This window comes from Canis lupus, chromosome 27 (assembly GCF_011100685.1).
Source record: "Canis lupus familiaris isolate Mischka breed German Shepherd chromosome 27, alternate assembly UU_Cfam_GSD_1.0, whole genome shotgun sequence".
NCBI lineage: Eukaryota > Metazoa > Chordata > Mammalia > Carnivora > Canidae > Canis > Canis lupus.
In genome coordinates, this window is record NC_049248.1 from 45,457,530 (window position 1) to 45,482,486 (window position 24,957).

General features: G+C 56.6%; 2 long non-coding RNA genes across 2 annotated transcripts; one reads left to right on the forward strand and one right to left on the reverse strand.

The window, feature by feature from the left end:
- Nucleotides 1–327: 327 nt before the first annotated feature.
- On the reverse strand, nt 328–10,829 carry LOC111092800. The gene is made up of 3 exons (XR_005380190.1): nt 9,498–10,829; nt 3,806–4,063; nt 328–2,648 (listed from the first exon to the last, which is right to left on the reverse strand). It is a non-coding gene; the product is annotated as an uncharacterized LOC111092800 (long non-coding RNA).
- Nucleotides 8,551–24,625, forward strand: LOC102152903. Its single transcript, XR_005380187.1, has 2 exons — nt 8,551–9,049; nt 23,965–24,625. It is a non-coding gene; the product is annotated as an uncharacterized LOC102152903 (long non-coding RNA).
- Nucleotides 24,626–24,957: the final 332 nt, after the last annotated feature.

Sequence of the window (24,957 nt, forward strand, 5' to 3'; positions counted from 1 at the left end):
GGGCTGGGTAAGCGGCTGTACGTCTTTCGGAAGGCTAGAGCCATGGTGCAGGGCTGTGTGTGTGACTGGATGAGGACGTGTGTCTGGCCCTGTGCCCGTTTACAGCCGACATCACTGGCGAGGAGGTACACCTGTGGAGTATAACCGGGGTTTCCCTCTGCACCGAGTCACAGGCTCATGTGGAAGGGACCTTCGAGCTCATGTGGAAACCGAGGCTTGGACAGTTTTAAATGCCCAAGATCACGCAGAGGAAAAAGGGCTGCGGCACACTCAGACACCATGGGATCCGCTAGGGTCGCCGTAATCACGCACCACAGACCAGGCGGCTTAAACAATAGAAATTTATTTTTTCGCGGTTTTGGAGGTTTAGGAGTCCAAGATCAAGGTGTGGGCAGGGTTGGTTTCTTTGGGGGTCCCTCTGTCCTCGGCTCGTAGATGGTCTGCCCACGAGGTCCTGGCTTCGGGTGGCCTCTCCTCGGTGTCCATGTCCTCGTGTCCTCCTCCTACCAGCAGACCCGTCCGGCTGGACTAGGGCCCAGCCGTGTGACCGCGCCTTACCTCTGCTGCTCATCAAAGGGCCCATCTCCACATGCCGGCGCGCCGAGGTCCTGGGGACTAGGCCGTCAACACACGAATTTGGGGAGGAGGGTGATCCAGCCTGTAGCCGACCCCAGGACTCCCAGTCCAGCGCTGTTGTGCACACAGCAGTGGACAGTTCAGTTCTGTCCCTGAACTGGTTCAATTTCGTTTTGTTTCTTAGGGATGTGGACATTGTTTAGGGCCAACATGAGACTTAAAGATGTTTCTGGGCCAAGGCCCGGGGGCCCTGAGTGAGCACTGCCCGAGGAATCTAGGATTAGACGGACCAGCAAATGCTGGGACAAGTAACCAGAATCTTCGGCCTGGAAGGAACCTGTGAGGTTGACTTGCCTGGACCAGGGGATGAGAATTCACGTGGTGCATTCAGAGTTGACAGTCGTCTGAAGACTGGGGACAGGGCGGGGCGGGGGGGTGTACTGGCAAGTTCCTTCTTATGTATGATCAGCATTCCTTGTGCTAATTAAGCTCACCCCCCCATCCCTGACCTTCAGTCCTCAGAATTGGACAAGAAGACAGGGTTCTTGTTTTTTCCTTTGAAGCTTGGAGAAGGCTTTACAGCATATTAAGGAAACTTCTCTCTCAGGGACAACCTCTTTCCTCATGTGAGGCTGGAGGGATGGGGAAATCAGAGGCAACAAAGTTGTGCTTACCCCTTTGCTTCCTGCCTGAGATCTTCAGCCCCTCTCCAGGCCCTGGCCAGCTCTAGGGGCTGGTGTAGAAAAGGGGGAGCACAGAGTCCCCCAACTTCACAGAAAGCACAGGTGGGCTCCGGTGGGATTATGGAGCATAGTGTGGACACGATGGAGCCTGTGCCCAGAAGTGGCCGCCACCAAGCAGGAGGGCCTACATCACTCTGGTGGTCGCTGCTGCCTGTGCTCTCTGCGTGAAAAGCCAGCTTGGATCCTGGCATCCAGAGGGGGCAATTTAAAAAGTATCCAGCTGAAGTGCAAAGAGAGCCAGATGCAGCACAGCTTAGGGATCAAAATCCCTGGGTTCTGGTCTCTGTCTGAGCCTCAGTTTCCCTTCCTTCACAGTGAAGTGGTTCGATTAGGTCATCACTAAGATCCTTCCAGCTCTGAGCAAAAACTAGAGGATGCTGGGGGGCAGGGAAGGAATACTCTTTGTAGAAAATCAAATGATGGACTATGTGTCTCCGTGAACCAAACCAGGCACAGAAAACTCTCCATCTTCATTCCAGAGTTGGTGGGGGGTGGGGAAGAGGGGGTGTTAGCTGTGGTGTCTCCTCATTTGACAACTCAACCTTTTCCGCAGAGCCCCTGCCGGCACACCACGGGGAGCTGTTTCCCTTAGGGACCCTGACCCAGAGAGGAGGCAGGCAGAGACAAGATGGGGCAAGACAATGGGAGGGTATTTGCCTGATGCCAGCGGTCAGGTAAAAGCGGAGAAATTAGCCCCCTATCTGCTTAGTTTCAAATATCAGAATAAAGGGATCCCATTTTATAGCTTTCGTCTGAAGTTAATGGATAATGAGATGCAGGATCAGCCTTATGCAGTGATGCAGTTTAAAGCCCCTGGGAAGACTCTGTTTCCCCCTCCCCAATTACCTCGCCAGGGAAATGCCGTGAGTCCCACCATTAGAGCACATGGTGTTAAGTGCAGTCCTCTGCAGATCACATCCTTTCAAATACAAAAGCACCGCTGGGATACTTCATCAAACACGGATAGAACCAGAAAGGCAGCGCTTGGTGGGGGAAGCTCAGGGAGTGAGGGGTTCTGAAGATTAATCTCTAGATACTTCTCAGAGTCACGTTGGCTGACCCTTGCGAGAAAGGTAGACTGTGCTTGGGGAAGTGGGAACTCAAGGACTCCTCTAGAACCCCGAGGCCCAAACTATGGGAATATTTCTAGTTTCAGGAAAGGGGTGGACTCCAGGTGGTGAGGGTAGTCATTATGTGAGAGATCACAGGGGCTGCCAGGAAAACTGAATTCAGAGAGATGAAGATGCCAAGTGTACGTGCCCTTGGATTGGCCACTGTAGAAGCCACTGAAGAAGTAGGCCCCTGTCTGTATGTCCACAGGATGTAAAACTATTTCAGGGAAAAAAAAAAAAAGTCAGTTTCATTTCCATGATTATCTGCTGTTTATCTAACCCAGGAGGCATGACTTGGAAGTGTTAGAACGTAGCAGATGGGGAAACCTGGTTCAAACCTGGCTTTGTGACCTTGGGCAGGTGACTTAACCTTTCTGAAATTACATTTCCTCATCAAATTTTGTGTAAAGCACCTGGCATATAGTCATTGTCTATAAACGGAAGCGATTATATTTATGAGTATTGAGGGGGCTTTGAGGCACTATCCATAAATCAGAACCAAGTCGTGGAATGAACGGCCACCGTGTTCAGAACAAACCAGAAGCCCACATCCTGACAGTTCGTGCATAATGTTCTTTTTACCCGGATGAATCCAGTTTATTTCCTAAACTTAATTTTATCTCCCAAGATCTGGTCATAAAAGGTGCAGAAAGTGTTCTGGATTCCTCTAAGCAGCCTGGAAGCCTTAGGTTTGGGGCCCGGATAGCTTTATCCACAGACACGATGGATGGCTGCCTCCGTGATAGGGATTAAGAAAAATCATAAACTTCGCTCACACAGATCTATATCATGCCGCCTGCCATGGGTCGGAAATTCCATCATTATGGCTATTTCCTTCCATTTGGGCAATGGCTCCTGAAGGCCTACACCAAGAAGTCCGGTGTCCCTGGAGAATGTGCATGCCAACACATTGGTGTCTTCCTAATCTGGCAATCTGGTTGTTACCCAGTAGACAGATTAGAGTGGGGCTCAAGACAAGTACGTTTCGATAGGACTGGGGACATGAAAGGGCCAGAGGCAGACAGCGACAGAAAAGCTTGAGGACTAGGGAAAGAGGAAAAGACACCAAATAGGTTATGGGATCCACCAAAAATGTCGACTATGCACCTATGGTTTAGAGAGCTAAGAAGCAGATTCAATTCTAACTCTTTATATTGACTCTTAAAATAAAAGATTTTATTTATTTATTCATGAGAGACACACAGACACAGGCAGAGGGAGAAGCAGGCTCCATGAGGGGAGCCCAATGTGGGACTCGATCCCCGGACCCCAGGATCACGCCCTGAGCTGAGGGCAGATGCTTAACCTCTGAGCCCCCCAAGCGTCCCCCTATATTGACTCTTTATATTCAGTTCATCTTTATAGTGACTCTACCTGGCTCTTGTGTTCTCCAGCCTGGACTGGCTTCTTCCCAGGAGCGACTGTGTGTGCTTGGACAGGGAGGTGGAGAGCTCGGAGTCTGCGTAGTCTGAGCTGCAACGTCCAGGATCTCCACGACCGGCCAAGTGGCCCTGTCTGTGGTCAGGACTGTCGTGATGCCGGCTGTAGTTCTCTGTCCTGGGTTGGGGCTGAGGAGGTGAGCAACTGGGACTCCAGGGGGCTCTTCGGGTGGTCCGAGAGACCACTCAGAATCTGTCACCCGAAAACACGTGTTTGGTTTGTGTTTTCATTATGATCTCTGAGAAGGTATGAATTTTTCTTTAAAAGCGAAAAGAAATGAATGTTCTAAGAAGGATAAGCATCGTCATGATGATCCTCTCTGGAAAAAATACACGCGTGAATATATAGGCATGTGTACATTTATAGACATATATACACGCGTGCACATGCCTTCCTTCCTTCCTTCCTTCCTTCCTTCCTTCCTTCCTTCTTTCCTTCTTTTCCTTTCTTTTCTTCAGTGCCAAAAGAGGCTACGGCCTCTAAGGCCTGGCCTGAACCACCTGGAAGCCCCTGGTGTGCATGTTACATCTGCAGGACGGGCCATACCTCTACACCTGCCTCGGATGTCCTGGCATCGCGGCATACCCGTCCCCTCCCTGACCCGTGTGCCTCTAAACCCTGTGCAGGCGATTTCTGCCCCCGGAGGAGCGATCAGAGAAGTAAGGGCTGGGTTCCGTCCACACCACCCTCAACATCGCTGTAATGTCAGGGAAACGGTATGAATCCTTAGAACTTGCTGGGGCTCAGCTACTCTCCTCCCCAACCGTTTCCCCCCCAGATGAGGGGGAAGGTTCCTGAACAGGGCGGGAGAAGGCTGAGAGTGGGCGAGGAGAATTGGGAAAGGGGAGGCTGAGCCGAACAGGTGTCAGCACAGGGAGGGGCTGCGCACATGCTCCTCTCTGAGAGGGGGACTCGGTGGATGGGGGGAGGAGGGGAAGCTGAAGGGTGGTAATTAGCCGATTATTGTTTCCCCCGGGTGTTGTGAGAATTCCTTAGGAGACACTTGTAAAAAAGCAGAGGGAAGACAGTAAATACACATCTAATGATATGCTAAATAAATTATTATTGTTATTATTATGACTATTATTATAGCAATTGCAACTTGCTCCTTGCGTCTGAGTTTCCACCAGAGATGGGAATTGGTCCCCCCACAGCCGGGCCTGCAGGCTGCCAACACCCCCGGGCTCCCCCCAGCCCCCGAGAGTGGTGGGAAGCAGGGCAGGGAGAGCAGGCCTCGGGAGCAGCCACTGTCCTGGTCTCTGCGGGGAGCAGGTCAGCTCGGCCCACGGCCTGCGGCCCACGGCCCACGCGAGGCCTCTGCCTGCTGCCTACTGTAGTGAAGGGCAGAGGAGGACAAGGGCAGGGGAACCGCCTGACTCCCAGGCAAAGGCACCCAGGGAGGGCGCGGAAGGGGAGGCAGCTGGAGACGGGGCGCAGGGAGAAGGGGTGCCTAAATCGGGGATACTGGGCCCCGAGGTATCGGTATCGGAAGTCTGGTGGGGAGGGGGCGGACCGCCTCCATCTGCTTCTCAAAGGGGCTCTGGGCCTGGAAGCGGCTAGGAGCCCTGACACCCCAGAGGAAGGCACCCAGGACTCCCCAGGATCACCGGCAGTCCGGCCAGCATGTCTCCTTCCCGGCTTCTGGCCCAGGACAGCCAGGAGCTGACCTGCGGGCTCCGGGGTGTACTGGGGCGACCCCGCCCCGCCTGCCCGGGCTCCTGCTCAGGCAAACGTATGAATGTGGGCCCCGTTCTCCCTCTGGGTGTTCCTTTCGGCAAGGCACCGCCATCCCCATGGGATTAGACACCCTGGGGAGGAAGGGGCTGGGGTCCCGGTGTGACTGAGCCCCCTCTCTGGACCTTGGACCCTCACCCAGACGCACGGCAGACTGCCCCCCAAAGGCTCACCCCTAAAGGCTCTCATGTTAAAAGGGAGTCAAATCTGGGAGAATCTTCCCTGCCCCAAGCCCACCCTTCCTACAAAACCAGACCCTCGCAGGGCAACTGCCTATCTTCGCCCATCTGCTGACGGTGACCCACCTGTCCCCAAACTCCGGGACCCGTTCTACAGGCACCAAATCCACAGGGAATGATGACAGTTTATAAAAGAACTATGCAAAATGACCTGATTAGGAGATATTACTGAATCAGAAAATTTGTGAGCTTTTTAACGTTTAAGAAAATTTTTTTTAAAATATTCAGTCATTCTGATGCATTTGGTAGTAACCCTGGAGCCCGGCTGAGGCATAACAAGGCCTTTCCCTCCGCCAGGGTGGCTGTCTCAGGCTGATTTATTTTTGTTTTATTTATGTATTTCTTAATGGACCAAGTGGTGGTTCCTCTTGGGCCCCTCAGGCTGACAGGCAGCTCCTTCCTCGCCAGGTCCCGCTCTGGGTTGGTTTTCATGTACTCAGGGGTCTGGGGAGCCAGGAGGCTGGTGAGGGGGTGCCGAGGTACTCCGGGGAGGCAGGGCCTGGCTCTGGAGCCTCATGCCACCCCCCACTCCCCCGTCTCAGCTCGGGTGCTCTCTGCTGGGCACTAACCACTGGCCCCACCAGAGCCCACTGCCTCCAGCAGACACGGGCTCTGGGCCTGGCTCCAGTCACGGTGCCCAGGTGCCTGCTGGCCCGCAGGGTGGCCGCAGAAGGGGAGACTGCCTCTGTCCAAAGCTGTTGCACTGGTTGCCATTCTGTACTTCAACGCCTATCAGGCCACCCCTCTGTAGCCGGCGGCAGAGTCCCTGTCTTGGAGAAGCTCCGATCCCATGTGCAGGGGTGTGCGGGGGGTGGTGGCAGTTGGCATTTAACCACAGCCCAGGGGTCTTCACTCCCGTCCCAGCATCCTAGAGAACTTGGAAGCCCTGCCGGCCACTGACACTGAGTGCAGGGAAACTCCCACAAACAAACCATTGAGCAAAGGGGTCTGTGACTCCCTGGTTTAAAAGAAGGAAAGAAAGAATGAATGAACTGGGGCCAGGAGAAAAATGTCTTTTCTTCCGGGATGGTTGGTGGCCAAGGAAGGCTTGTGGATCCTGGGCCCAGTGATGCCTGGAAGGAGGCCGGTAGGAGAGCCAGGTAGATGTATGTAAACCGGGGCGTGGGGCGGGGGTGGGGGGGATGAGATCCAGAGGTGCCAATCCATGTTCCCCACTTATTAAAGTCAGGTCCTCCATAAAGGCCCATGGCTGTGCTGTTAGGGAGCTGGAAGGTCGAGCCTTCTGTACCCAGAAGGAAGGGAACCCCAAGCCGGGAGCCACAGAGCAGGAGTGGCACAGTGGTGCAGATATAGGTCCCTGAGGCCCAGGGCGTCAAAGAATGGGGCTGAGGAAGGCCTCCGGAAACTCCCACCAGAACAAGCCCAACACTTGAAAATTCACCTCTGGATCCACCAGGCTCCCACCACACAGCCCTCCAGGGGCTCAGGAGGCCCAGGTGAAAGCAAGCTTTGTTTGGCCACAGCACCTGGCTTTCCTGGTCCTCTAACCAGAGAGCAGCAGCAGTGAAAGCCGCCCTGTCCCTGCCCGGTCCCTAAGCCTCTTCACCTCTGAGGCCTACCTACCCAAAACCAGGGTTCAAGAGAAGTGCCGAGAACGCAGTAGGGCCGAGGTGGCGGCTGACCTCCAGCGGCCTGCTCCCTCGTGGAGAGCTGGAGCGGATCTCCGGGTTGTGGTACTTACTGTTCACTGCCTCCCCTTCCTTGAGCCCCTCGCCCGCCCGTGGCCACCTGCCCTCCCCAAACCCGCACCCCATCTCCGGATGGGTGCCCCAGCTATGCCCCGGGCACCTTCCATTTGTCTCCTCTCCTTGAGGCTTCCTATGTTGTGTTTACCCTTTGGTAACTCCCTCCCCCCGTAAGTGGAGATCTCTGCTAGCTGATTTCCTAGATGGCCAGATCCTGCTTTCCAGTTGGTTCCCTGGAAACATTTCCGTGAACAAATGTCTCTCAGCCCCTACATATAAATATGTCTGCACGGAGATAGACTGGCCTAAGCCCCCATACACACACATCACGAGGTAATTACACCCTTATATACATACAGATATCTCTACAGAGTTATATTCACAAGTGTCTATAACTCCGCGGAGAGATAGCAGCGTGTACGTATAGGACTATAATTACTTATGTCTATTTTTATAACTATGTAGTTATAAATAGATATGCCTATATATAGTGATAATAATATAGAAATATCTCCATGGCCATATATGGCTCCAAGTGAATGCTCTAACTACCCTATATCACAATCAATAAGTATATATCTCCTGATACATAATTCCAGCGATATACATTTATCTATATAGCTGCTCAGAGATATAAATCTGTCAGGATATCAAATGTCCATAAAACTGGATGGCTATAAGAGAGTCGTATTTTTTCTCGTATATAAATCTGCTTCTGTAACTGTTGTATATGCACAAATACAATGGAAATAATTATATTTTCCTCAAGCATAAATCTGCAAATACAAGCACAGCACATTTAGGTATGGTTAGAGATAGAGCGATATTTCCCAGACATCAGTCTGTCAATAGAGCCACCGGTGCCTCCAAACAGAGAGAGTTATGTGGGGGTTATAAATAAAGTCTCCAGATGTGAAGGCATCAGGAGAACTAGGTGGAAACACGGCTCTAAGCCGGCCTTCCTCCTCCTCCTCCTCCTCCTCCTCCTAGATGTCCCCGAAGTGAGCAGGCTCACCTAGGCCAGGGTGCAGAGGTGTCCGGGCCCTGACATTCCCCCAAGGAGGGCTGGAGGCCGCCGGGCTCGGGGAGAGGGCCCAGGAGCCCCAGCAGCCCTCTCCGGGGGCTGGGAGCTCGCTCGGGCAGGCGCACGGGCCTGGGGGACAGAAAGGGGGAGCGTGGCTTGAGTCCCTCGGCCCGTCCCAGGCCCGGCAGCGGGGAGCCCGGCAGCGGGGAGCCGGCGGCAGGGCGGGAGGCCCAGCGCCCGGGGCGGCCTGTCCCCTCGCGCCGCTCTGCTCGCCTCCGGCCGAGGAATTTTACTTTATTCGCGCTCCCCCGCCCGCCCCAGCCCGCGGGTCCTCAAGGCCAGGCCGCCGGGTCCCCTTTGAATCTGTGCCCGGCTCCGGCTCGGGCTCCGAGGTGACCCGGGGAAGTGTACTCCTCCGGCCCTTGCAGCCCAGACGGGCACCGGCTGTTGAAAAAGAACCAAAACCTCTGAAAAGGTTTGTGACTTAAATCTTTTAAAAGTTCTCACGCCTGTTTGTTATGGTCATTTCGCCCCCTTTCCTTTCTCTTCTAAAAAAGTTGGCTAATTTGTGTTGTTATATTTACGCTTTGATTTCTTTTTTCTTTTCTTTCTTCTTCTTTTATTTCTTTTCCTTCCTTTCTCTTTCTTTTCGGGATTGCGGCGGTCTTTCTTCTGTTGTTTTCTTTCTTCTTTCTTTCTTTTTCCTTTCTTCTTTCTGTCTTTCTTTATTGCTTTTTCTTTTTCTTTCTTTCCTTCTTTTTTCTTTTTTTGGATACAATTGTTTTTAAAGAGGGGGATTTCGTTGGACCCGAAACTTCGGCGGGCGGCGTAGTGTGCGGCCAGCGCCCTCTCCCTGCACACCTGCCTCCCCGCCCCACCCCCGCCACAAGAAGTGCATTAGTGGGATTATCAGAAAATTGTACCTGGAGAGAATGAGGCGAACGTGGAGGGATCCGGGATCGCGGTCTCCTCTTCCTTTCTGGAAATCCGCTGGCTCCAAGCGCACCAAGGACAATTCAGCGCCTCAACCCCTCCTTCCTTCTTCTCCTTCTTTTGCTCTTTGGGTTTTTTTGTTGTCTTGTTGTTGTTGCTGTCGTTGTCGTTTTTCTTTGCTTGTGTGTTTGAAAAGCCCCTAGAAAGGGAACCTGCCCGGGCCTACCGGAAACCCGGCCCTGCTCTCCGGCTCCCGGGGCCGTATGTGCTTTCCTGCTTCCGTCCGACCCGCGCGGCCGCCCGGCACCTGTGTCCCCAGAGGGGCCGACCCGCTCGGCCACCGCCTCACCCCCCTCTGCCCCCTCGCCTCACCCTGTTCGCTCGCCCTCCTCTTCAAAACGGGGGCTCCAGAGACTCCCCAAAGCCACTAATCACCCCCACATGTGGGAGCCCTGCCCTGATCGCACAAAGCCAAAGCCGGCGAAAAAGCAGCAGGCGGAGCGGCCTCCTGGCTCTCCCTCTCCTCCTCTGGCCGGAGGACCCGGGCGGACAGGGGTTCCCAAACCCGGCGCCCCCAGGGCATATAGGAAGAAGCTAACTTGCCTCCTCCCTCCCTTGTCTTCCCCTCAGATGCTGTGATGGTGACTCGGTCCCCTGGCCCCTCCTCAAAATCTCTCCTCTTGCATTTTATTGTTATCCTGCTAGGGAGGGACTGTTAACTACTGTTTTATTGTTATTTATTATTTATTGTTATTATGATTGTTGGTAGAGATTTGTTCACGGGGTTCAGGGGACAGCAGCCAGGCCCGGAGGGAGGCCTGCTTGTCTCTCTCTTTCTCTCTCTCTCTCTCTCTCCCACACACACACACACACACCCCTAGCACAGTGCACACACTCCAGGTAAATGCCCACAGATGCCTGCTGGATGCAGGCCCTGCACAGCCATTCACAGGATGCAGGCGGCCTTCCACCCCGGCTGGCAAACAACACGCTGCCCACGCACACCAGCGTTCAGGCAACCACCGCCCCAGCCCCAGCCCCAGCCCAATGCCCAGACCCACGCACAACCAGCTTGTAAGGAAAGCAAAATACATAAGAACCCACTTGCAAAGCTCCCTTCTCTCCCACAACCTGGAGGGGTGAGTCAGGCCTCTGTCTCTTTCCCCCAGTCTCTCTCTCTCTTTCTCTTTTTTTTCTCCTTGTTTACAGCTTCAGAGAGCTCAAGGCCCATAAATCTTGAGGGGCCTACAGAGCGCAGAGCACATTTGTATGCATCGTTAGGACTCGCTAATACCTAAGCCCATTAACGAGCGTGTATGCGCGTGGTTTCCGGTGTGTATTAACTTATAGTTAAATTCTGGAGGAAAGGGCATTGTGAATTAACATATACCAAATCCATCATCGGCTTTTGTCATATCATATTAGTCAGCCATGAGTTTTGGGGAGCAGGTTGCTAGATTTGGGGTGTACCCACCCTCCAAACTTTCTGGAGCGAGTCTGGGGGGTGGGTTTAGGGGAAGACAGACACCCCTATTCCAGCCCCGGTCATTCAGGGACTCCTGGCCCGTGGCCGCGGACCTGCAGGATGGTGGAGGGGCTGGGGACCGCCCGGAGGCTTTGGGCGGTGGAGGGAGGCCGCGGGCCAGGGGGAGGCCCTGAGGGCTGCAGGGCTGCAGGCCAGGACCGTGCTGGGGCCGCTTGGGCCACGGGGACGCTTGGGCCGTCTGGTTTCCGCTTTGGAAGAGAGAAGAGAAAAGGCAAGTGGAGTCGCTAAACTTTAATTAAACCGAAGAGGAGGCGGTGGGGGGAGGGAAAAGAAAACAAAACCGATGGGAGGAGGAGGAGGAGGCCGAAGGCCAAGGAAAGGAAGCGGCCGGCGGGAGCGGGAGGCCCGGAGGTTTCTGCAGGGCCGCAGCTGGGCCGTCCCCCACCCGGCTGCTGCCCGTCCGGGACGTTAGCTCCAGCCCTCTGCTAAACAGACGCATAGAATTTAAAACAAAAGATTTTATTAGGAGAAAGGGGGAGAAAAGGAAAAGGATAAAAGGGAACCAAAAAAAAAAATGAAGAAAGAAAGAAAATCCTTTCTAATTATACAGCACGTTTCAGCCAGGTCTTCCTGGTCCCAGCGACTCCGAGCCTCTTGGAACCCCAAAGATCTGTGTAATCGGGCCGTGTAGACAGAGATGAAAGACGCCAGTCCTGGAGAGAAAGGGGGGAGTGGACGGTCCCTCTCTTGGGGTCCCGGAGCAAATGCCAAAGACAAGCTAAATTATTGTGTCCGTGTGGATGCCGCCGCCTATTTAAACAGGGCGAGCGGGCTGGGGGTGCAGGGGGCAGGGGAGGGGGCGGCCCTCCCCGCGCTGTGAACTTTAGCGGGGCCGCCGCCTGTCAGCCCCAGAAAGCGTTAAAGGTGCAGAGCCCGCGCCAGCCTCGCAGCCGCCTTTGTACGCGTGATTTATGGCTTCAATCTTGGTTCACCGAGAGTTCACACGGCTTTCGCTGCTGTTGAAGGTTAAAAGATGGTCTTCGCTTGACAAGTGGGACTATTGAAAATTCCTTCTTCTTCGGTTTTTTTTTTTTTTTTTTTTTTTTTTTTTTAAGAAGCGAAGAGCGGAGACTCAGAAGAGAGCACATTTGGGGGGAGGGGACGGAGTTGCAGGTGGGGGAAGTGGTGGGTCAGGAAAGTTGGTCCCCCTGCGGTCGGGATTTTTGGGGTGAGGACGTTGGGAAGGCCGTGGAGAATAGGAGGAGCTAGGGAAGGGATCAATGATCTCCGGAGGCCGAGGGGCGGCATTCTAAAAAACACAAGTGCTGCTGCCACAATTACTTATCTGGACAATTTGGATCCCACCTCAGTGGTCCTCCTCTTGAGACTGAAGCAGAGCCCAGGAAGGAGCTGGAGTGAAGGGCGAATATGGGGTCCCCATGGCACCAGGTGCCCACCAGGTGTGCTGCACTGACCGCCCACCTAGCCCGGGAGCAGGCTCTCAAGTGCACCCGCGTGCCCACAGGTGTGGAAGAGAGGGCCTTAGATCCCAGTTGTTCCAACTCCCTCCATCCTGAGGTGTCACCTGACACGCAGATTTGATGCAACTGCTGAGGCTGATGGGAAAACCATAGCATTGGGACTGAAAATTCTTTCTAAAGCCAGATCCCCTTGGCCACTGGCCACTTGCTCCTTCTTCCTTCTGGCATTTTGAAAGCAGAGGTGGTGGTCAAAGATCTCCTCGCGGCCAGGAGATAAGGCCCCTGTGGTCCACAGCATTGAGTATCTGGAAGCACAAGAATCTCCCTTCCCTTTCAGATGCCCGAGAGAGAGATCTCCTGAGCTGTGAGGGTCTGAGTGGCTCTTTGAGTTTCCTTTAGAATATTTTAAAATGCATTGAAGTGGGAACTTAGGATTATGGGTGCTGAGGAGGAGAGCAGCAGAGAGCTGGATCTGGTGCTGGGCGTGCCTGCGTAGGCCTGTCTAGGTCCCACTGCCAGGACTGATGCCATTTGGAGGTCTGCTCCCGAGATCAGAGTCGGCCCCTCAAATCCAGATCCTGGAACTAACGGCATCCACGCTAGAAGGGGCGCTCCCTGTTGCTCTTCCCGCCTGGAGCTGGAAGGCCTCCTCCCACCATAAGATGAGGGCTCCTAGGCAATCCCAAGACAATGGGGGAGGTGGAGGGAGAAGAACCAGAAAGACAGGCCACCCATCTCTCCAGGACACCCAGTGCCAGCTCCTAACGCAGGGCGCCCCACAGAACAGGCAGCAGGGAACAGAGAGGCCCCAGAAATCCAGAGTCCAGGTTCTGGCCTCAGGAAGAACAGAGGAGAGTGGCCCTGTGTTTAGAAGCTTGGGGGTGGCTGTTAGGAGGAATTAGCCAAGGAAGCTAATGAACCCCATCCACGGTCTGGTTGGGAAGCAAAAGAATGAACTTAAAAGGGCCTCTAGAAGTAATGGCTGCAATGAAGTCCCCTTCGCACCCCCTCCAACTGAATTCCTCCCTGGGAAATAATTTCAGCAGGCTTGTGCTTATCTGCAAGTCTGGAATAATTATGAATTATTAATTCATAATTAAGACTTGATTGTGACCATTGCTCTCCAGCGGGCTCATTTATTTCCTTCTCCTCTGTGAAGCGCAGGGCAGCCTCTGTTAGCCCCTGCCCTCAGAATAAGCAAACTGAGGCCTGGTGCCCTGGAAGGCAGCCCTTGAATTCAGGTCCTCTGTGGACCGGTTGGATGCCTCACTACCAGTCGGGTATGTGCGTCCCCAAAGGGTATTTGCATTCAATAAACCAGCTTCTGCCAACTGCAGGTTTCAAAGTGCTTTGCAGGCTTGGCCCCTAGAAGGGGGGGCGCGAGGAGTGCTAGTGAGACTCCCGTGAGGGAAGCAGCTTGGCCAAGCCCTGGGGGGGAGACAGGACTTCAGGCCTCGTGGCAGGACTCCCAGGCCCAAGAATCCAAGTGATCTGGGATCCGGAGTGGGCCCCCCACCCTGCCCTCGGAGATGCTGGTCTCCTCCCTCTGGAGACCCCAGTGCATACCTGGCGCCTTTCCTGACCCCCTCTCCCCAAGCCCCACTCCCTTGGGGAGGCAAAGGCTTCAAGACACACCACACTCTGGGATGCTGGGGGGTGGGGACGTGGGATCTGCCGGTCTTTTCACATCTGTAAGGGCCTAGAGAGGGAGAAAACTGTATCCTGTGAGATCATTTCCATCTGAATCCCTGCCTGCAGCTCCCGTCCCCCTGCGTCCCCCTGTGTCCCCCTGCGCTGAGACACTCTCTTCATCCTCATCCCCTCTTCCCTCCTTCCCTGCCCTCTGAAAATGCCCACCGGACGGGGAGGCAGCGGCAGCTCCCACAGCTGTGTCTAGAGAGGCAGCCAGAAGTAGAAAATGAGGGGGGCCTCAAAACCCCTGCTTCCCGAGAGTTTTCCCTCTGTTCCTCAAAGCCAGATCAACACCCCAATCCAGGGCCCTCCCTCCTCCTTCCCTCAACTCTGCCTCCTGGAGATGGAGCCCTTCCCCCTCCGGGTGGAGGCTGGGACTGCTCTCAGAACTTGGCTCTGAGGACACCAGCCACCTCTCCTAGGACATTTGGGGACCCACCCCCTTGCCTCTCCGCGCCTGTCTGGTCCGAGGGAGCCAGGGCCCGCGCACGGGGAGCGGTGCGCTCACCTCCACCGCCTTCCCCACCGCACTCGCTCCCCCTGCCCCAGTGGCTCCAGCACCCCAGTTCTCCCCCAGGCCGGAAGGCAGGTAGGAAGCCCATCCAGAGAGCCCCCTGGAGTTGGCAAGCATATTTTAATTTACTGTTTGATGGCAAATAAAGAGACCTTGGGAAAAAGGGAAGGAGCAACTGTGCCTGGCGACCTCCCCACCCGCCCCTCCTCTGGACATTGGCTTTCTCCATGAAACAGTGCGCTGTTGTTCTTGGACAACCGTTCCCCACCATCTCCGTTCGAAGGGTTTGAGTTTCACCCTCCGTTCACCCCCATTAATCACCCCAGCAGCTAAACATCACCCAGCCCCCTCTGGCCCTTTCTCTTCTTCTTGCCCTTAGTATTCATGGCGGGCATTCCTCCCGGCTGCGGCCTCACAAAGACCCCTCCCCCGACACGGCCCTCCCCCAGCTCCCCAGCCCTCCCTCCGTGGGCACCACTCACCTTGCCCTGCGTCCTGAATGCCAGCTCCCACTCCTGAACCCGTCCCCCAGCTTTCGCCTGGCCTCCGCCCGGTTCCCTCCCCACACCCTCCTCCTGGTGCCTCTTCCCATCCCCTCACCCCCTCACCCGTCCCCCTGCTCCATCCCACACGCTCCGTTCCCCTGCCCTGCCCTCCCCAAGGACGTTCCCCAGGCCCTACCCTCACTAGCTTTGAAGCTCTTCCCTTCCAGCCTTGGGAAGCGGAGAGGCAGAGAGGCCGTGCAGCCCAGTGGGGAAAGCACGGGCTTTGAATTCGGATCCCAGACCTGTCCCTTGCTAGTCTGTGCAGCCGTGGGCAGACTGCTTAACCTCTCCGAGCCACCCGTGGAGTGGACCTACCCACTGACCTTACGAGTTGTTGTGTGGATCGGATTAAATTTTATTTGCATAGATCCGAGCATTCAGCAGGGCCTTGATAAATGGTGGTTATTAATATGAGAAGCTTCCTGTAAGGGGAATAAAGGATGCTCTTCAGATTCCAATAAAAGCGCAGGGATTGCCCCTCCACCACCTGGAAGGGAGGGGCAAAGCTTACACAGCCTTGCAGGTAAGCGGCCCCTTTACCGGGCAGCCTGGCCGGTCTCCTCTTTGGCTGCACGTGGGAACCCCATGGAGAGCTTTAAAAAATACCGATGCCAGGCTCCCGGCTCCGGAGGCTCTAATTTGGTTGGTCTGGAGCAGCGCCCAGGCATCTGGAGTTGGAAAGACTCCTCAGGTGATGCTAACGTGCGGCCTGGGGTTGAAGTGTGGGCCCCAGGAGGTGACACCGCCACCCTGCCCTCCCGTAGTGTGCCAGCAAAGAGCAGGGGGGGAAGGATGCTCAGCCCAGAGCTGCCTTGCAGTGCAGTGGGGGTCCCTCCTCGGCCCCGCGGGGGGCGGGGGGCCCATTGGCTTCTCTGGACACCTCGGAATTTTAGAGACTCGTCCTTTTCATTCCTCAGCACTGCTAGGATTTTGAGAGGGGCCGCCCCCAGAGGAGACAGGGGAGTGCACAAACTGACCTCTCTGGGGCCCCCTCTCCCCTCAGAACAGCGGAGGGCCCCGGACCACCAGTGGCAGCGGCAGAGGCAGCCAGGAGGAAAATTTGTAGTTACATAGTAAATGGAATTTCTACCTGGTTGCTACAATAATAGGCCAAGCAATTAGGATACAAGTTTCCAGGATCTTTTCCTATATTTCCAAAAAGATAAATCACCCCCAGGAACAGAATCTGCATATTGTAATTAACTGATAAATATTTCATGCCTGGTTCAAACTTTCTCCTCTTCTATTTAATGGCCGCAAACTTGAGCGTCAGGAACCAGGGGAGGGAGGGGAGGGAAGGGAGGGAGGGGAGGGAGGCCCCACCTTGGCTTTGGGGGAGGGAGACCCTGTCTCTACTGCTCCTCTATTTACTTGCCTCCTGTTCCTTTAAGGAAACATTGCTCACCTGCAGAAATTGGGTCCCAGGTGGTAGGGATGGATGCGGGCTGGGGCTCAGCCCCGACCTTCCCCAGGGGAGGCGGTCTCTGGTGACCCCGGCCCGCATCCATCCCTACCACCTGGGAGCCCAAGGGCCCGCTGTTTGGCGGAAGCCCGCTCTGCCATTCATGAACCGGTTGGCCTAGGCAGTGTACTTAACGCACCTGAAACTCAGTGTCTCCGTCCGGGAAACAGGCACGGCAGTCTTTTCCTTGTAGGAGTCCTTGTCGGGGCACGTTCTCGGGGTTATGAGCGGGAACATCTATAATAAACAGTCACCCCATTGCAGGGCAGCCCTTCCCCTGCCCCCCCAGGGTTTAGGGCACTTAAGCAACTGAATGCTACCTGGAATATGATGCGTGCATATCTCATCTAATCACTGCCAGAGCCCTGAAGGGAGAGTATTAGTGTCCCTATTTATTGTTTGTTTATGCAAATGAGGGGGCTGGGGCCTGTAGCGCTTCGGGGGTTCCCCAGCGAAGTGGGGGGGGGGCGCGCACAGGCTGTGTGGTGTTACAGTTGGGCTCGTGGCTTCCCATCTCGCCGCAGGTGCGCGTAAGCTACCCACATCGACGGTCTCAGTTTCTCCAGCTGTAAATTGGAACTCTTCAGGGTACCCAGCCAGGAGGTCACTGCGAGGGATGCACGCGCAGGGCCCAGCCCAGGCCTGGCACACGGTGGGCGCCCAGCAAGCATCAGCAGGCGCCCCGGCCCCCTCCTCCTCATCACCATCACCGTCACCACGGAGCCACCGGTGGCTCTGGGCCGCGGTGGCTCCTGCCCTGTGGGGGTGTTGGAGGCCAAGTGCGGGCGAGGGTTCTCCGCAGGCCACAGAGCAACTCTCTCATTAACTGTCCCTCCCCCCCCACACTTCAGTCCCCAGGACTTGGGAAAAAGGACACTAAACAGATTATGACTCCATTTCGGGAATTAAATCAAAACTCAAGACTAACTCAATTTGGCTTCTGATGAGAGAGAGAAAGGTTAAAAGGGAGTGAGGAGGCGTCTGGGTGTGCTCTCAGAATTGTAATCGGCTCTGGATCCTTGCCCCGGCCCCTCTGCGGGGCCAGCACCCATGGGGGACCCCTTGGGGTGGAGGAGCCTCAGAACTCCGTAGCCCGGAAGCGGGCGAGGGGGTTGGCCAATTGTCCCAGAACGTGTCCTCAGGAGGGATCCTCTCCTCCAGCCCTAAGTCAGCCTAGCCCCGGATGGAGGGGTGGAGGGGACCCGAAGGCGGTGGGGTGAGGTTTCGGCAGTGGGCAGGCCTCACCGGAGCCAGCAGGAGTCGGGCTGGGGCAGTCACCTCCCTGGAGAAATACCTGGCTGCAAGGGCCTCTCTTTAAAGACCCCGAGTCAACACTGACCCTGCCATGTCCCCCGTCACCCCCCAAAACATTACGACACACGTGGGTGCGTCAACATGTACTGGGTGTGGGGTTTCCGCCCAGTCGCTCAGCAGGGCCCGGCCAGCCCTGGGCCTGGGAGCTGAAAGTGGGAATCGATTTCGGCTTCGGGGAGGGGGTAATTTTCCTCAGTATTTTTTTAACTAAAAAGACTTTTTAAAAAGATTTTATTTAGTTAGTTATTTTTAAAAGGTTTTATTTATTTGTTCATGAAACACACACACACACACACAGAGGCAGAGACACAGGCAGAGGGAGAAGCAGGCTCCACGCAGGGAGCCCGACGCGGGACTCGATCCCACGACCCCGGGGTCACGCCCTGGGCCGAAGGCAGGCAGGTGCTCAACCGCTGAGCCCCCCGGGCGTCCCTCATTTTCCTCAGTATTTTGCCTCGGCTGCTAACAGTCTCCATCCGGGCTTAGAGCCTGATTTCCCATGATACAGAAGGGGAAACTGAGGCTGCGGGCGCCGCGCCAGTAGCTGGCTCGGCATCAGAGGCGGCGCAGGACCTGCGGACGATTCCCCAACACAAACCGGGGTGCAGAGGGACAGAGGGCAGGGAAGGCCCCGCCTGGGAGCCCAGCCGGCCGGCGGCGCGGTGCAGGGGGGCCGGGAGCTCCGGCGCGTCCTCAGTCGGCGATTACTGTCAGGGACCATCCATCAGCGCCGCCGGCCCAGACTGCCCGCCGCCCGCCCGCCCCGCCCCGCCCCGCCCCGCCAGATCGCATTAGCCGGGCGGGCGGCCGGCTCCCCTTCTCCCCTCCCCCCTGCACCCCTCTCCCCTCCCCCGCCCCGCCCCTCCCCTCGCCCCCGCACCCCCCCCCCCGCACCCCATCTCCTCTCCCCTCGCCCCTCCCATCACCTCGCCCCCGCCCCGCCCCTCCCCTCCCCTCCCCTCGACCCCGCACCCCCCACCCCATCTCCTCTCCCCCCGCCCCTCCCATCCCCTCGCCCCTGCCCCCCACCCCTTGCCTCAGCTCCCCTCCCCTCTTTTTCTCCCCTCCCCCTCCCCTCTTCTCTCCCCTCCCCTCCTCCCTGCTCCGCCCCCCTCCCCTTCTCCCTGCCCCGCCCTCTCCCCTCCCTCACCCCCCGCTTCCCGTATCCGCCTCCCCTCCTCCCCACCCAGCTCCCCCCATCCCTCCATCCCCTGCTCCCTCCCTGCATCCCTCCCCCATCCCCCTGCTTCCCGCTCCCCTCTTCCCTGCAAACCCCCCTGCTCCCCTCTTCCCCCCCTCCCCCAACCCAGCATCGGTGGGGGGGGCGCTGCTCCCGGGAGGGGGCCATGCAGGGAGTGACAGAGGGATAAATACGTATAAGGGGGGGCAGGAGTGAGCTGGCTGGCGCTGAACAGGGGGTGCAGAGAATGGGGTGCTTGGAGAGAAGGGTTTCCAGGGGGAGAAAAGAGGATGCAGGAAGAGAGAATTTGGGAAAGCAACCAAAGGGGTTGGAGGGAATCTTGGAGATAAGCTACGCTGCGCCGTCACTTTAGTCACTTTACGGAGGGAGAAACTGAGGCGCAGGCTGAGACGGCCTTCTCAGCCCCCCACTGCAGCTGCGGGGTGGCTTAGTGTGGCCCCCAGGCTCACTCAGCGCAGGGGCTCCAAGGGTCTGCTCTGTGCTGGCCTCAAGGATGCCAACCTGCCTGCCCTCTGGAAGCTGCGGTCTTTCCTGGGCGCAGGGGGGTCTGGGAGCCCCACTTCTTCTGGGTACTCAACTCCCCTTGCCCTCTGCCCTTCCACTTGGACCCTGGAGGCCATGGCAGCTCCATAGAAGAGTCCCCTCCTTCTTGCAGGACTCCCCAGGGGCTGAGACAGGTGCTGAGACAGGTGCTTGAAGGTTTGGCCACCTTGTCTTGCCTCCCGTGGCCTAGGAGCTGGACTGAAAGCTGGGCCCAGTTAGTCTTCTGGGGTGGACGGGGGTGGGTGGGGGGGGTGGAGGGGGGTTAACCCCGCACATCACAGGGGTGAGAGCAAGCCAGCGTGGAGGTCTGTGCAGGATGTGCTTCGGGCCACTCCTGCTGGTGCTCTGAAGCAGCTGCACTTCCCTGAGGCTGCGTCATCCTCCAGGGAGGCACCTGTGCTCCTCACCCAGATTTTCCAGAGCCTTGTGTGGGGCTTCGTGCTGGCATGTTAGCAGCTCCGGAGAACCTGGTCCCTGTCCAGGGGGTGCTCTAGACACAGATGGCCTGGCACCTCCCTGGCTTCCCCCAGGTCCTGCCAGCTTTGCAACATCCTGGAATCCCCAAAACCTTTGCAGCCCTGGATCATCTCCTTCCTCCTGCCTCTGGGGGAACTGAGTGGTTCCCTCTAATCCCCCACAACCTCTCCCCTTAAGCCTGTTCCCTGCAAACAGGAAGCGCCTCCTTATGTCTAAACTTGGTCCCTCCTTCCCCATCATCCATCATCATCACTTTGACTTGACTTGGGATTTTGTCAGGACCAAGGTCAAAGCCGTGCATCTTTTTCTACAAACACCTTTCCCTCCCAGTCACACTCACCCAGTCCTCAATGGCCAGGCAGGGAGTGGGGACGAGCTCCCTCCAGGAGCTCTGGAAACGTCTCTTTCCTCTATCTGAAACAAGCTCCTGTATGCTCAGGGTTGTGGTAGTTGTTTTAAAGAAGGGACTGGGGGTGCCTGGGTGGCAGTTGGTTAAGCATCCAACTCTCGGATTTGGCTCAGGTCCTGATATCAGGGTCGTGAGGTGGAGCCCACCTCGGGCACAGAGTCTGCTTGAGATTCTCTCTCCCTCTTCTTCTGCCCCTCCTGCTCGTTCTCTCTCTCTCTAGTAAATAAATCTTAAAAAAAAAAAAAGGCAACAACGAAGGAACTAGCTTTCATACCCAGCCCAGGTTATATTTAGAGGCAGGAAATTGTGAGTTTCCAATCCCAGGACCTCAGCTCCTGTACCGGTCCGCAGGTGGTGTGGGGCTCAGGGAAGGGCGAGACCTGAATAGGGCAGGACAGGAGCAGATTCTTGGGGAGGGGGCCCCCAGAGGGCAAGATGCTCCTCAATGTCCAGACGAATTTCAGCATTATTCCTTCTTGCGAGCAGCAAAGTGATGCCCTCAGGATCTAGTCAAGTGGAAAAGCCTGGCTGTTTCCACAGCTCCTGACGCTTTATCCGGAGGAGGGTATCAGGAGCGGTGCTGGAAGCTGAGAGGTTGGGAGGCGACCAGAAATTCTTCCAAGGGCATGGAGGGGGGGGACGGAGCGCCCAGCACAGCACAGCATCCAAGGAGGGAGGCCTTGGCGTCAGTCCCTGGGTCTCTGCGCTGATTCCACACGCAGTGTCTCGTGTGATCCTGTGCGCTGGGGGCGGCGCCTGGCGCAGAGCACATGCTTGCTGTACAAATGGATGAATGAAGAGCCGTGGGAGGAAGGTCACGATCCTCGATTATAGATGAAGAAACAGAGGCACGGAAAGGTTAAATGACTTGCTCAAGGTCACTTGTCTTGTCAGAGGCAGGGCCAGATTGCAGTGGAGAGCCGCTTTGGTGGTCGAGGGAGGTGGAGAGGAGGGAGGCAGGAAGGGAAGGCAGACAGGCGCTGTGGGGGGGGCGGGGGGGGAGAGGAGAGCTCCGTAAAGACTCCCGGAAAAGGATGGCATTTAAGACCATGCACCTTTTATTTCATTTTTGAAGGTTTTATTTATTTTTTCATGAGACACAGAGAGAGGCAGAGACACAGGCAGAGGGAGAAGCAGGCTCCACGTGGGGAGCCCGATGCGGGACACGATCCCAGGACCCCAGGGTCACGCCCTGGGCTGAAGGCGGCGCTCAACCACCGAGCCCCCCAGGTGCCCGGCCGTGCACCTTTAAGATGCCTTTGAAGGGTGACCTGTAGCAGGGGCACAGCCCTGCCAGTAACACAGACAGACCAAGGGGCGAACAGAGCGCGGAGGACCAGGACAGAAAGCTGACCCTGAGAGTCTGGACACCTGGCCGCAGACCTCCACTAGCCCCTAGTGCTGTGTGACGTCAGACCAGCCACAGCCCTCTCTGAGCTCTAGGGCATGAAGATACCAGGTGAGGAGGAGGGTGCACATGGGCCCGAAGGGCCAGGTCGTTGTCCTCAGGCCAGCGATGGTGGGCATCGGGGTCCCTTTCCCTAGATCTATCCTGTGAGGTTATCGTTGTTACTGGTTTTGCCTGATTTTAATCATCTTATGTTTTTTAAATAGAAAATACATGTAACATGGTTGAAAACTCAAAAGGCACCAAAAGTTGTGCAGTGACAAGTAAGTCTCCCTCCCATCCTCGGGGCTCCCGGGCCACCTGGGTCCTGTCTCCGTTACTGCATTAACCTCTATCTTGCATCCGCCTCCAAAGATAGCTTCTGCTTCCCCCGACTTGCCCCCTGCCGTCCCCTGATGTCCCCACGGAGCTGAGCTGCGCGCCGAGATTTTGAGGGGAAGTGGTGAAGGTACTGGTGGCGCCTGTGGTACGGTACAGTGTGGCCTGCCACCCCGGGGAGCTGGCCAGGGGCACCCCATAAGGTCCTTCTGCCTTATGTATTAGGACAGGCCGGAGGCTGGAGGCTGCTCGGGGCTCGGGTCTTGGGTGCTACCCACGTGCGGGGTCCCACAGCCCCGCGGGCACTCCGCCGTGGCCTGGCTGCCAGCCTGCTCCGGCTCCCACTCTCCGCCCCTTCCCTCTACTACCTGCGGCGCCCTTGGGAAGTCTTCCTGGAGGCCTGGCTGCCACTTCGGGTGCAGCCGGGACATTATTCTGCCCTCGGTGGACTGGGCTCCCTCCCGTGCCCTACAGACACCGCCAGCCGCCCCCCCAACCTGAAGGCGCTGGATTCCCAGTCCAGCCCGCATTTCCAACTGCTTCACGCTTGCCTGGCACATCCCCTTCATATTATTGGCCCCAAGTATACTTCGGCCGTGGAGATGATGAAATCCCGACCTAGAGCCGGGTCTTCTCCCAGAGTCGGAGTAAGTCCAGGCCAGCCCCTTTGGCAATACATCTCCCCACTTGGGGTGATGCCTTGGGCCCAGGCTGTGACCCTGGGTCCCGGGATGAGTTCTGCATTGGGCTCCCTGCATGGAGCCTGCTCCTCCCTCTCCCCATGTCTTTGCCTCTCTCTGTGTCTCTCATAAATAAATAGATAAAAATCTTTAAAAAAATAAAAATAAAGATTCATTGATTTATTTCAGAGAGAGAGTGTGTGTGCAAGCTAGGGGAGAGGCAGAGGGAGAGGGAAAGCAGACTGCTGTCTGAGCACGGAGCCTGACCCAGGGGTCAGTCTCCAGACCTGGAGATCATGACCTGAGCTGAAACCAAACCAAACGTTGTCTGTCACTTAACTGACAGACACCCAGGTGCCCTGAGAAGTCTGCAACTCTAAGTACGGTGGTCAGCGAGGTCTCACTGAGAATGTACATCTGAACAAAGACTTAGAGGTGAAGGGGTAAAGAAGCCCCGTGGATATTTTGGGGAAGAGTTTTCCAAGTGCAGGGAACAGGTGGTGCAAAGGTCCTGGGGCAGCCACGGGCCAGCGAGTTTGTGGTGTCTGGAGGCCAACGTGGCCGGAGTGGAATGGGCGAGGAGAGTGGGAGAGGATGACAGGGGCCACGTGGTGCAGGGACGTCTATGCTGTCTTAAGGACTTTGATCTTCACTCACTCTGAGTAAAGCAGGGAGGAACGACATGCCGGGACTCAAGTTTTAAATGGTCCTTCTGCCTTATGTATTGGGAATCATTTGCGTGGGGCAAGGGAAGCTGCGGGGAGACTCGCGGAGGGGTTATGCGCAGGTGCACGTGAGAGGCGAGGGGCCTGGGCCCGGTGGCAGCGGTGGCCCTGGGGACAAGGACTTGGATTCTGGATTCGGTGACGGTTTCTCTTCCTCGGCTTTCGTCCCTTGGCTCCCTTCACTTTCTCTCTTTTTTTCTAGGTTCTGTGTTTTCTCTGTTCCCGCTGCAGGACGTGGCCCAGCACCCGGGGCAGAGGCTGAGGGCAGGGCAGGCTGGCGGCAGGCCGGGCCCAGGCTCCAGAGGGCGCGACGGACAGTCAGTCGTTGAGGGCGCTCAGCTGGGCCGCTCCAGTCCTCTCCGAGCCGCCCTCGAGGAAATCCTAACCAGCTCTCACAAACATGTCAAGCCCAAAGCTGCTGTGTGTGTTTGAGCGGAGCTTCAGACAGCTACTTAACACCGGGGCCTCCGGGCCTTTGATTCCTGCGCCCCTCGCCTTGCCCTCTCCCCCCGTCTGGCTGGTGTTTATCGGCCAAGACGATGTTTAAATCACACTCGTTTCCTATAAACATTTCACTTGAAATGCCATCCGCTGCCCCAGAAATTCATCTATCACCAGCTCGGGGTGTACTTGAGGAGCCTCCGGGCGATGCTCCCCGTCTCTGTCCCCTGCCCCCCACCCCGCCTCCCCGACCCATATTCTCAGGTTTCACGCTGTAAGAACAACTTCCCCTCGGTGTAACAGGGCACTTAGTGCCAGGATTATTTATAAGGCCGAGATGGCAACGGGCGGTGGGGAGCAGCCCGGCCCGTGGACACTTCCTCTTGCAAAGCTCAATAAACGGCCTGGAACGCTGTGTGCCACCTGATGTCTCGGCCTTTTGTGCGGGTCCTTTCGGCTGCAGGGGGACGTGGAGTTTGGAGGACGGGGGTCTGGACCGGGTCACGGCTGTCGGCGGGGTTTACGGGGTTTATGAGCCGGGTACCTCGACTCCCTGCCTCTCGTTTCTGGCCAGGCACTTCCTTCCTCTTGGAAACGAGCTGCTCCTGGGCTTGTCCCCCGGCAGGGAGCCCGCGGCCTCCCAGGGAGAGCCACGGCACCCTCCCCGCGGGGTGGTGCTGGGGGTCGAGCCGGGGAAGGCATCTGGATGGAATGCAGGTACAGGCGGCTCCAGGGCTTCTGCTCGCTAGAGGTT